Genomic DNA, 10,199 nt, shown 5'->3' on the forward strand with positions numbered 1-10,199 from the left:
GGTAACTAGTGATAGGACTAGAGGGAATGACCTCAAGTTGTTCCAGGGGAGGTTTATGTCGGAAATTAGCAGAAATTTCTTCTCAGAAGAGTAGTCAGGCAGTGGAACAGGTTTCCCAGGGAGGTGGTAGAGTCACCATTCCTGGGGGTGTTTAAGGAAAGGTTGGACGTGGTGCTTAGGGACATGGTTTAGTGGGTGATATTGGTGGTAGGGGAATGGTTGGACCAGATGATCTTGGAGATCTTTTCCAACCTTAATGATTCCATGATTCTATGATTCTTGATACAGGTAGCGGATGAGCCGGAAAAGGTGGCACACAGCTGGATCTGTTATTCATTAACAAGAGAAAACTGGTGACATGATAATCACTGGAAGCCTTGGATGTGGTAACCTATGAAATAGTGAAGAGACCTGGACTTGTTCAGTCCACACAAGAGACAGCTGCAGGGGGACCTAACAGCAGCCCTCAGTGCCTATATGGAGGTGATAGAAGGGACAAGACTTTTCACAGTGTTATGTCATGGAAGGACAAGAGAAAATGGGCAGAAGTTAAAATAAGATAGACTTGTACTGGATATAAGGAGAAAATACTCCCAATGTGGAAAATCTTTCAGTGGAACAGGTTAAACAGAGAGGTTGGGCCATCTCAATCCTTGCAGGTTTTTAAGACCCAGCTGAATACAACCTGAGCAAACTGATCTGCCCTCACAGCTGGCAATGCTTTGAGCAGGAGGTTAGACTAAAGACTTCCTGAAGTCCTCCCTTCTAACCTACATTTTTATACGGTTCTATGATTTTATGATAGTGAAACCTTGCTCTTAGAAGACATGCTAGACAGCTAATAGAAAAATGTTTACACATTTTTTTTACCAACTAGCTTTTCACTGCCGTGTTTGTTAATGTGAAGTTTAAGTGATGATCATGCTTTTTAGAACTAAAGACTGCTGGAGGCAAGGCATACAAAATACAAGAGGGCTTGCATGACCAGCCACAGTTATGTAATCTTTCAAACTATAATCATAGGCTACAGTGTATGATCCCAGTTTGGAGGCAGTGATAGGTGACTCTCATAATGAATGTCCAGTCTGACAAACAGAGAGAGGACTCCAGACACGAAGAAAGTAGTCATCAAAATAATTAGTGCTGCCTATATTTAGCATACCACTTGACTTCTAACAGAAAGTCAGAGTTCTATGACCATGCGGGCTAAATTAGTGTCTAACTTCATCGAAGTCACTTTGGTATGATCACTGTTAAGCTTCATCTGAAAATTAGCTCAGGCTTCCTATTCACACCTCCACACCACCAGATCTCCTCTAACAAAAAGAGACATTCAAACTGTTTCTAGCGATTTAGGCAGCTTTTGAACGCACAACAGAAACATTTTGTTTAAAGAGAAAAAAAAAGTTCAAAATGGCTGCCCCTAAGGCTACGTTAATTCAAAGCTGTAAATATGCAAGACTCTGAGTCTGCAAATGATTTGGTTGTCTCCCATTAAATTCAGTGAGACTTTTATTTTATTTTATTTTATTTTATTTTATTTTATTTTATTTTATTTTATTTTATTTTATTTTATTTTATTTATTTTATTTCACTTTGACTTCAATTACAGCAACATCCAGCACAGAAATGAATGAAAGATGAGTGTAGGTTTCTAATCTGAAGCTCTAGACCTAGTCATTGCTTGAATCCTTTATGCTTGAAAACGGATCTTCCTAGTTTGTTTTACTGAAGACGGGTTTTAAAGGTAGTTATTGAATCCATCTATTCTCAACAGAGAGTCTTTACAAATACATCATGTGATAAGCATAGTGCAGGAGGAAGGGGAGCACAGCACAGGAGAGGTGAGTGGTTCCACCAGTAGCTGAGAAACAAAACAGACTTTGAGATGTTTCCTACTTATCAGGAAATTATTCAGAAGTGGGGGATGCTCATGCCCTGCTTCAGTTTCACTAACAACTAGGGAACATCACTGATCAATAGCACAATGAGTAGGATATGCGTACAGATACAAGGAACTTACTATTTCAGATGGCATAAAGGGTAGTTCATAGGGAATCTGTAGGTGCTGCTAAATTCTGTAAAAGTTGTCAGGGAAGTAGTGGTAACCACAGGCTATGGCCTCCTTCAGTGTTTCTGTGACTGCCTCTGTCATGTCAAAGGCCTTAGCCCATGAAGAAGTCCTAGGGAAGGACACAACTTTCCAGCTGTAGACCATAGGCACTGCGTGGTACTCCTGAAGCCAGGACTTGGGGTGATGACTATCTCCCCTTTAGGATGTGTACTCTATTTGAGAAAGTTACCAGCTAATGGAGCTGACGGATGAGGTAGAAAGACTGTATTGCACAAGATGAAGTGTAGATTGACAGGATTTTTGTGGAGACTGCAGGGACAAGAGCCCAAATGTCATCTTGTGTAGGAGGTGGGACAGCCAAATCCTATGCTTAGGCAGTGAGATGAGAGGCTGTTACCACCCTCTGGTTTATCAGGTTGTTCAGACACCTTTAACTGATCACAGACTTTGAAAGCAGCATACACAGCTTATGAGTAAAAAGTAATACTTCACTGGATATCACACACAAAATATAGCTAGGAATTAATGAGCAGTGAGGCTGAGAATCAGTATCATTCAGCACGTTGATGGGGCACCCTGAGAATCTTTGCTAGCTGGACACGGAGAGAACAGGTTGTCCACTGCACATCCCTGCACCTACTGCTGACATGATGACTCTGAACTGTTTCTTGTCTATACTTAAAGAGTTTTATACCTTTTCCACGTATTTTTTCCCACTTGAACTTCTGAGCTATTAATGATGCTGTTTCAACAAATGTATGTCTGTTAATTTACCTTTCACAGAATCATGGAATCATAAAGTCAGAGAATCATATAATGCAACATATTTACTAAAATCTATATTACTATATACTGTTTTGCTATTTATAAAACATATTCAGTTATTGTATCAACCTTTTAAATTAATTCTCAGAAATCTAACACAGAGTAGGTTATAAAACAGCAGTATCTCTGTGCTGACCAGATCTGACTGCTGACCAGATCTGACAGAATATTCAACTAATCAAGATTTTTTAGAGGGGAAACAAAACAAACAAACAAACAAACAAAAAGAAAACAGACAAACACAAAACTACAACAACAAAATATTTTTATTATTTTTCCTGCTAGAATTATCAAGCCAATGCAACTTGTATGTTTTTTATGTTAAAGGTCAACAAGTGGAGCACTTACATTTTTACCTATATTACCTTGTAAAAGTTAGGGTTTAGGTAAAGGCTAGTTTCTATTGTATATGTATATAAGTATAAACAAAGAATGAAGTGGAGAAAAAAGTTAATGTATATCACATTCTGTTTTTTTGCATACAGTCAGTTGGTTTCTAGCATTCACAAATATAGGTGCAGTTTTATTTACCATCCTACAGGAATTCACTATTTTCTAGTTATAAGCTTGTATTATCAAATATAGAGAAAATCTGTATGGTATGGATATCATTCTAATTTTCTGATAGAAATGTATTTCATTGTTAATTTGGAAGATACCATGATTCACATAGCTATGCCTGACTACACTTACTTAGCTTGGAGGTTAATTATTTCCAAGAATCTCTTGGTATTGTACCAAAATTTTATGCAGAACATCTATTCAAAGACTTCAGTGAAGACAAATGATAACACTTTTCTGCTTAGCTGTGCAAGGTTTACCACTGTTACAAGGGCTGCTCAAGCATATTAATATCCAACCCTCATTTAGCTGCAATCTTACACTCTCCCGTATGGCAAATTGTGTTTTATCAGTATGTGCCAGAAAATAAAAAAATAAAAAAAAATTACATGCATGAAAATTGGAAAGCATGATACACAATCATAACTACTAGCAGTTTCACAGCATTTATGTTGTTCAATCCATTATGTGCTCTGAGAAAGTAGGGAGCTTGGGGAGCTTAAGTAGAACTATAGGACCACCCGCTGCTGAAGCATCTGTAGCGTGGAATCAGAAGGATACAGTAAGATATATGAGATCATTATCTGTAGGCTGTTGCCATAAATATGTTGGTACGTCTACCATTGTATTCTTTGCCATGAGCAAAAGAAGAAGAAGAAGAAAGATACAATGTTTTGCATTTAGGCATAGACTGATTAGTGCTTTAATAATATTATGTTTAAATTCCAAATTAAAAACAAGTGATACTCTGAAAGTTCCTAATTTCTTCTTTTCTAACAAACAAACAAACAAACAAAAAAACCACACACACACACACACACACACACACAAAAGAACAAAAAAAACCACTTCTTTTTCTCCCAATAAAGTAAAGGATAGTTGCCAATATGGGGATTTATTCCAACAGACCTGCAAGCTTGAGTGGCAGCCTGTGTCTGGCTGTTTTCAGGTGTAAATGTTTTGGCAGACGGTGTTACTGTGTTGAACTTCCAGTTGAAGAACATCTTTTCTGAGACTAAACTGCAAAAAACATGATGTCAGTTTGAACTGTGCTTCAGAGATCACCTGAGTTAAGCCAGTAACAAATAAGGTGTACAATACTGTTAAATGATGAAATTTCTATTATCATAGAAGCATAGAATCTTTAAGGTTGGAAAAGACCTCCAAGATCATCTGGTCCAACTGTCCCCCTTCCACTAATATTACCCACTAAACCGTGTCCCTAAGTACCACATCTAACCTTAAACACCCCTAGGGACAGTCACTCCACCACCTCCCTGGGCAAACAGTTCCAATGACTAATCACACTTTCTGAGAAGAAATTTCTCCTAATTTCCAATCTGAGTTATTGTTTTAACTTCCTGACCCCCTGGATTGATTAAAGTCTCATAAATTGTGTGTAAGGAAATTCAGCACCAGAATCTGAGACAATTCCATGGCAATTTATTGATACCTAACTTCTACCTATTGAATACTCAGATTCCCCCAAAGGAGGATGCATATTATGACTTTCTGACTTTCACACAAAGTACTTTTTTTTTTCCCCCCTTTTCTTTCAAACTCTTTCAGAATATCAAAATGCCCCCCCAAAATATTATAATAAAGAAAAATCTAGTGAAAAAAGGTGGGGTGGGAGGGGTGGGGGGAAGGAATATTCCGGTGGAAAGAGAACTGTGGAGAGGGCTGTGGTAACTGGGTAGCAGACAGGCAAACACAGAGTATCAAAGGATATCAACATTGATATCATTTAGTGGCTTAATTCCCTTTTTCCGGTTCCTGATGTTCATGTTCATGGCTTAATTTGTTTCTCTAGTCTGTCAAACCAATAAATATATCTTTGCCATTATAGTTGCCAACCAAAGGTTTAGTGCTGAGTTTGCAAGGCTGACTTGTCAAGTTTTTTGTGAGATTTTCTTGACCTACCTGGAGCTTTATTTTTACTTGGTTTAGCTGTAACAACATATTTTGTAAAGACCAAGTGGTCATGCTTAATTTGTTATAAACATAATTTTTATGTAGATATTAGTAGCAAGTAGTTATTCTGTGTAGAACAGGGTATTTATGACTCTGACATATACTGAACTAGCACAGAGAAATAAATGCCTGGCATGACAGCAAGGGCCTTGAAGTCTTGAGTTTGGTCTTATATTTTCAGTAATGATTTTTCACAGAAGTAGTGAGGTAGGAGCAGTCAGTTGCTAACGACAGAAATTTGAGAATCATCATAAATATGGAAAGAATTTGTGTTATCATATGGAAAGACTTCGATGACTATGAAGACCAGAATATCAGAATGAGGATGAATTTTATTTGGAAAAAAAGCTTTCTGAAAATAACTTGGAGGGGTGACCTTATCACAGTCTACAGCTTCCTCATGAGGGGGAGTTGAGGAGGAGGTGCTGACCTCTTCTCCCTGGTGATCAGTGGTAAGATCCAAGGGAATGGTATGAAGCTGTACTGGGGGAAGTTCAGACTGGATATTAGGAAAAGATTCTTCACCGAGAGGGTGATCAAACACTGGAACAGGCTCCTCAGGGAAGTGGTCATGGAACCAAGCCTTCTGGAGTTCAAGAACTGTTTGGACAGTATCCTGAGAAATAAAGATTAATTTTTAGGTAGTTCTGTGTGGAGCCAGGAGTAGAACTCATTGATCTCTCTGGGCCCTTTTAAACACTGGATATTCTATGATTCTGTGAAAATAGCAGATTGTGAACAATGAAGTAATATGAGAAGGGATTTTTTTTCTTTATAAATGATAAAGTGGAAGAAGAATGGTCTGTCACAAAGTGACAGAGTAACTAAAGTAAAGCAGTTTGAAGACAACAACTGTTTCCAAGAACAGAGTTGTCATTAATGTGTTAGTGTAATCACAAAAAAGCTTGTGAAACAGTATCTGAATAATCATATACTTCTGGTAATTCCCTTGATCAGGAAAATAACCAAAACACTGCTGAGAAGGACTTCAGAGAATATGAGTTATTGTCATGGTTTTGCATGGGATAGAATTAATTTTCTTTCTAGAAACTGGTATTGTTATCCTTAGGTTTGTACCCAGTGCACCCTGCCAATAAGCACACACAGTTGGAATCCACACGAAGGCTTTTAATGAAATAATTAATTATTATGACTCTGCAGAATCAGGTGCTTGGTGATCTTTTGCAAAGAAGGCACACCTCTGGCTTGGATCCCTGTATTTTATGCACAGCAAACTTCTGAAACTATTTCTCTGTCTACTTTCAATTGGCTGTTTCAGCTCACCTAACTTATCTGTACTGAGTTTACATAATACAGGGGACCAGCAGGAGGGGGGGGGGGGGGGGGAGGCAGGGAACAAAACCCACAGTAGCATACACTAGCATTTTGAAGGGTATATTTTTTTTAATATTTTAATGACCCTTGATGAGCAAAAGTTCACTATGGGTTGGTCTGGAATCTTCCTTCAGCCGTTTCTCTCTCTTTTTTTTTTTTTTAAGTTTTCATTCCTTACCTCCCTTGCTTCTGCTAGTTCAAGGATATGAGTCTCCCTGTTTTATTTAAGGTTTCCTTGTTTCCCCAGCTTCATATTACAGTGTGGTGCTGTTCTGGATTTAGGATGAGAATAATGCTGGTAACACACTGATGTTTTAGTTGTTGCAGAGCGGTGCTTACACTAAGCCAAGGACTTTTCAGATTCTCATGCTGAAGAAGGTGGGAGGGGACACAACCAGGACAGCTGACCTGAACTGGCCAAAGAGATATTCCATACCACATGCTGTCATGCTGAACTATAAAACTGGAGGGAGTTGGCCGGGGTTGGGCAGGCAGCTCCTGCTCTTGGCATTTGTCAGCAGGTAGTAAGCAATTGCACTGTGTATAACTTGCTTTGTATATTCTATTGTTGTTGTTAATATTATTACTATTATTATTAATTTTCCCTTCTTTTTCTGTGCTATTAAACTTTCTTCATCTTTACACAGAAGTTTTTGTCTTTTACTTTTTTTTTTTTTTGTTAGCATGGACATTCATTTTGAGATGTGTGGAGTATATAATGATTATTTAATTTTTGAAAACAAATTATTTTAAGCAGTTTTCTGGTAATAATTGTTTAGGCATGGCTGTCAGCTTAATCTGAACTCACAAATGCTGATTTCAGATGGATTTTACAAGTGGAGATTCCATACCTCAAATATCTTTGAAAATAAAATAAATAAATAAATAAAATAAAATAAAATAAAATAAAATAAAATAAAATAAAATAAAATAAAATAAAGTTATTTTTATTTAATGACAGTCCATTTCAGTGGAAAATACTCTAGAATCTTTTGCAACAGCATTTATTGAATAAACTGTACATAACTGATGACTTTCATGGGAGTATAACCCACATTTCTAGAAAGGAAAAAAGGAAGACCTGGGGAACTACAGGCCAGTCAGTCTCACCTCTGAGCCTGGCAAGATCGTGGAGCAGATCCTCATGGAATATATGCTAAGTGGCCCATGGAAAACAGGAAGGTAATTGGTGACAGCAAACATGGCTTCACTAAGGGCAGATCATACTGTAGACAAATCTGATGGCTTTCTATAACAGGGTTACAACATTTGTGAATAAGGGAAGAGCAACTGATATCATCTACATGAACTTCTGCAAAGCATTTGATGCTGTCCACATGACATCTTTGTCTCTAAATTGGAGAGACATGGATTTCATGTATGGACCACTCGATGGGTAAGGAACTGACTGGGTGTTTGCTCTCAAAGAGTTGCGGTCATGGCTCAATGTCCAAGTGGAGACCAGTGACAAGTGGTGTTTCTCAGGGGTTAGTATTGGCACTAGTGCTGTTTAACATTTTTGTTGGTGACATGGACAGTGGGATTGAGTGCACCTTCAGTGAGTTTTCTGATGACACCAAGCTGTGTGGTGTGGTCAACATGCAGGAGGGAAGGGATGCCATCCAGAGGGACCTGGACATGTTTGAGAGGTGGGCCTGTATGAAAGTCATGAAGTTCAACATGGCCAAGTGCAAGGTTCTGCACCAGGATCAAGGAAATCCTAAGCACAAATACAGTCTGGGAGAAGAATAGGTTGAGAGCAGCCCTAAGGAGAAGAACCTGGGGTTATTGGTTGTTAACAACCTCAACATAAGCTGGGAGTGTGGGCTCACAGCCCAGAAAGCCAACTGTATCCTGGGCTGTATCAAAAGAAGCATGACCAGCAGGGAGAGGGAGGTGATTCTTTCTTTCAACTCTGCTCTCGTGAGGCCCTACATGGAGTACTATTTTCAGTTCTCGGGCCCCCAGCACAAGAAGGACATGGACCTATTAGAACAAGTCCAGAGGAGAGCTATGAGGACAACCAAAGGGCGGGAGCACCTCTGCTATGAAGACAGACTGGGGGATTTGGGGTTGTTAAGCCTGGAGAAGAGAAGACTCCAGGGAGACATTACAATGGCTTTCCAGTACCTAAAAGGGGCCTACAAGAAATCTGGAGAGGGACTCTTTATCAGGGAGTGTAGTGATAGAAGAAGGAGTAATGGTTTTAAACTTAAAAAGGGTAGATTTAGATTAGATATAAAGAATAAATTATTTCCAATGAAGGTGGTGAGGCATTGGAAAAGATTGCCCAGAGAAGCTGTGGATGCCCAATCCTTGAAAGTATTCAAGGCCAGGTCGGACAGAACATTCTGCACTGGTGGAAAACCGTCATTTTTCATTAGTATGCTAAAAATAAAATAAAGTAAAATAAATGGAGTTGACTATAAAAATAATGGGGGATGGGGGAAATGAAAAAAAAAATCACAGGTGAGAGATACTGTCAGTCAGGACATAAGGACACAAGGACCAAATCCAAAGAATAGCTTAGTATCTGAAATGGGACAAAACATTGAAATCCAATATTGTGAATCTTTATTCAGACATTTCTTGAATACAAAGATCTATAAGCTCCATAAAAATTCTATGTGCTGTTTACAAATTTCACTTCTTAACCTGAGAACTTCTTAGAAGTTTAGAGTTGTCCCTGCAGCACAAGGGCTCAACAGATTCAATAAAGATAACCATTCCATGTCTAGATCACACTTATTCCCCCATGCAAATGGGGATCTGAAAGACAGAAGAGGAATTAATCTGATTTGCTCAGAAAAATGAAATAAACAAATAAACAACAATATAGTATATTACAATAAACAACATTACAATAAACAATAAGTATATTACAATAAACAACAATCTAGTATAATAAAGATATTGATAGATCCATGTATAGTTAAGTGAGAAAAGTAGGTATGTCCAGAGACCTATTCATCCTTGTCTAAGACATACAGGTTTTAATCACCTTTTGGAAATGGTTATTTCTCTTCTTTGATAATGAATGGATTTTCTAGATTAATCCTTCTACACTGAGTCACTTTGGTTCAACACCTTTTGCTATGTGCTATTACTTTGCAAGCACAGTATATGCAATTTAACAGTGTAAAGGGATTATTTAGTAGCTAACACACAAAAGACAGCTAGACTTCAAGGACCTATGAGGCGAAGTACTAATGTGGAAACCACTCTGATAAGAAATGGAAAGGGTCTTTGCTGATGAGGTAGGCATCAGCCATGCTGCCTGGAATGGATCATTCATGTTGTATATATGTTTTTCTTTGTGCGTGTGTGTTGCCTTTTTTTTTTTTTAATTTACAAATATTTTTCAGGCAATTGTCTTAGACTAAATACCTAATTTAAGATTGGTAAAATTAGGTGAGATGAATCCTACTTC

Source organism: Anser anser (assembly GCF_964211835.1).
Source record: "Anser anser genome assembly, chromosome: 1".
NCBI classification, from domain to species: Eukaryota; Metazoa; Chordata; class Aves; order Anseriformes; family Anatidae; genus Anser; species Anser anser.